This window comes from Triticum aestivum, chromosome 4A (genome assembly GCF_018294505.1).
Source record: "Triticum aestivum cultivar Chinese Spring chromosome 4A, IWGSC CS RefSeq v2.1, whole genome shotgun sequence".
Classification (NCBI taxonomy): Eukaryota; Viridiplantae; Streptophyta; class Magnoliopsida; order Poales; family Poaceae; genus Triticum; species Triticum aestivum.
The window spans coordinates 596220964-596224631 of NC_057803.1; positions in this window are offsets into that span (position 1 = coordinate 596220964).

The window sequence follows — 3668 nt, forward strand, 5'->3', positions numbered from 1 at the left end:
GACGTAGCTAGTCCTTAAGATAGATGAAGGGTCGCCGCACTGTCCCTCTACCACGGCAACGTGATGGGTGACTTGGGGAGAGTTAATCTCTCTCAGATCGGGTTTAGGCCCAATCTAGTCGTAATCCGTAGCGACTCCCAGGGCGGCGATGCGATCCAAGAGCTCGTTTATGGAAGAGAGCTCCATTGGATCTAACTGCTTGGCGAGCTGCGAGCTGACATGAAGATTGCTTTTGATGACCCGAGAGGTCATCGTCGGCGCAGCAGCCGAACAGGCGGTCATAAGAAAACCACCTAGCCAGAGAGTTTGGCCGACAGCCAAAGCTCCCTTAGCAACAGTGCCGTCTTTAAAGACGGGATGAGGCATCCTTCCTGATGGCGATGACACAGAGGAACTCTCAATGAAAGCACCAATGTCGGTGTCAAAACCGGCGGATCTCGGGTAGGGGGTCCCGAACTGTGCGTCTAGGCGGATGGTAACAGGAGACAAGGGACACGATGTTTTTACCCAGGTTCGGGCCCTCTCGATGGAGGTAAAACCCTACTCCTGCTTGATTAATATTGATGATATGGGTAGTACAAGAGTAGATCTACCACGAGATCAAGGAGGCTAAACCCTAGAAGCTAGCCTATGGTATGATTGTTGGATGTCCTACGGACTAAAACCCTCCGGTCTATATAGACATCGGAGAGGGCCAGGGTTACACAGAGTCGGTTACAATGGTAGGAGATCTACATATCTGTATCGCCAAGCTTGCCTTCCACGCCAAGGAAAGTCCCTTCCAGACACGGGACGAAGTCTTCAATCTTGTATCTTCATAGTCCAGGAGTTCGGCCGAAGGTATAGTCTGGCTATCCGGACACCCCCTAATCCAGGACTCCCTCAGCCATCTTCTGCTATATGAGGTCTTTCGTCGAGGAAAAAAATCATAAGCAATCTTTCGGGACGAAACTCCGCCGCCACAAGGCGGAACCTTGGTGGAACCAATCTAGGGCTTCGGCACAGCTATTCTGCCGAGGACACTTCCCTCCGGGAGGGGGAAATCATCGCCATCGTCATCACCAACGCTCCTCTCATCGGGAGAGGGCAATCTCCATCAACATCTTCACCAGCACCATCTCAATTCAAAACCCTAGTTCATCTCTTGTATCCAATTCTTGTCTCCAAGTCCGGGATTGGTACTAGTAGGTTGCTAGTAGTGTTGATTACTCCTTGTAGTTGATGCTAGTTGGATTATTTGGTGGAAGATCATATGTTCAGATCCTTTATGCTTATTAATACCCCTCTGATTATGAACATGAATATGCTTTGTGAGTAGTTACGTATGTTCCTGAGGACATGGGAGAAGTCTTGCTATTAGTAGTCATGTGAATTTGGTATTCGTTCGATATTTTGATGAGATGTATGTTGTCTAGCCTCTAGTGGTGTTATGTGAACGTCGACTACATAACACTTCACCATTATTTGGGCCTAGAGGAAGGCATTGGGAAGTAATAAGTAGATGATGGGTTGCTAGAATGACAGAAGCTTAAACCCTAGTTTATGCGTTGCTTCGTAAGTGGCTGATTTGGATCCATATGTTTCATGCTATGGTTAGGTTTACCTTAATACTTTTGTTGTAGTTGCGGATGCTTGCAATAGAGGTTAATCATAAGTGGGGTGCTTGTTCAAGTAAGAACAGCACCCAAGCACCGGTCCACCCACATATCAAATTATCAAAGTACCGAACGTGAATCATACGAACGTGATGAAAACTAGCTTGACGATATTCCCATGTGTCCTCGGGAGCGCTTTTCCTTATATAAGAGTTTGTCCAGGCTTGTCCTTTGCTACAACAAGGATTGAGCCACCTTGCTGCACTTTATTTACTTTTTTTACTTGTTTCTCGTTACAAATTATCTTATAACAAAACTATCTGTTACCACTTATTTCAGTACTTGCAGAAAATACCTTGCTGAAAACCGCTTATCATTTCCTTCTGCTCCTCGTTGGGTTCGACACTCTTACTTATCAAAAGGACTATGATAGATCCCCTATACTTGTGGGTCATCATCTATATTTACCATTTTTCTTAGCTCGATCCTTTTGGTAATATCTTGATCTAGTAGAATAAAGTTTTAGTATGATCTAGTTTTGAGTTTTGCTTTATGATTCCTCTATGTAATCGAGTCCGTGAGCTATATATAATAAAGATTAGTGTTTAGTCAAGTACTTTATTATCTTGCTATGATCTTGAGGCAATAAAAGAAAAATAAAAGGTAAAAAGAAATAAAGAGATCATATTGATCTTGTGTAGAGTAATGACTTCACATATAAAGAGTATGATGAATAAAAGTTGTTGAAAGTTGACAAGCATAGTTTTGGTCATCGTTGCAATTAATAGGAAGTAATAAAGAAAGAGGGGTTCTCACATATAAATATACTATCTTGGACATCTTTTATGATGTGAGCACTCATTAAAGTATGACATGCTAAAGAGTTGATGTTGGACAAGGAAGACAACGTAATGGGTTATGTTTCCTTATATCTGAAATAAAGTATATTGTCATGGATTATCCAACATGTTGAGCTTGCCTTTCTCCCTCCTGCTAGCCAATTCTTTGCACTAAGTAGAGATACTACTTGTGTTTCCAAACATCCCTTATACCAGTTTTGCCATGAGAGTCCACCATACCTACCTATGGATTGAGTAAGATCCTTCAAGTAAGTTGTCATTGTTGCATGCAATAAAAATTGCTCTCTAAATATGTATGACTTATTAGTGTGGATAAAATAAGCTTTATACGATCTTGTGATGTGAAAGTAATAAAAGCGACAAACTGCATAATAAAGGTCCATATCACAAGTGGCAATATAAAGTGACGTTCTTTCGCATTAAGATTTTGTGCATTCAACCATAAAAGCACATGACAACCTCTGCTTCCCTCTGCGAAGGGCCTATCTTTTATTCTTGTATTATACCTTATACAAGAGTCATGGTGATCTTCACCTTTATTTTTTACATTTTATCTTTTGGCAAGCACATTGTGTTGGAAAGATCCACACATATATATCCAATTGGATGCAAGTTATCATGAACTATTATTGTTGACATTACCCTTGAGGTAAAAAGTTGGGAGGCAACACTCTAGGCCCCTATCTTTCTCTGTGTCCGATTAAAACTCCATACCCATAAGTATTGCGTGAGTGTCAGCAATTATGAAAGACTAAATGATAGTTGAGTATGTGGACTTGCTGAAAAGCTCTTACATAGACTCTTTCCGATGTTATGATAAATTGCAATTGCTTCAATGACTGAGATTATAGTTTGTTAGTTTTTAATGAAGTTTCTGATTCATACTTTACATTGTGAATAGATTGTTACTTTACCATAAGAAATCATATGACAATATATACATATGTTGTTGTTATAAGAATGATCATGATGCCCTCATGTCCGTATTTTATTTTATCGACACCTCTATCTCTAAACATGTGGACATATTTATCGTTATCGGCTTCTGCTTGAGGACAAGCGAGGTCTAAGCTTGTGGGAGTTGATACATCCATTTTGCATCATGCTTTTATATCGATATTTATTGCATTATGGGCTGTGATTACACATTATGGCACAATACTTATGCCTTTTCTCTCTTATTTTACAAGGTTTACATGAAGAGGGAGAATGC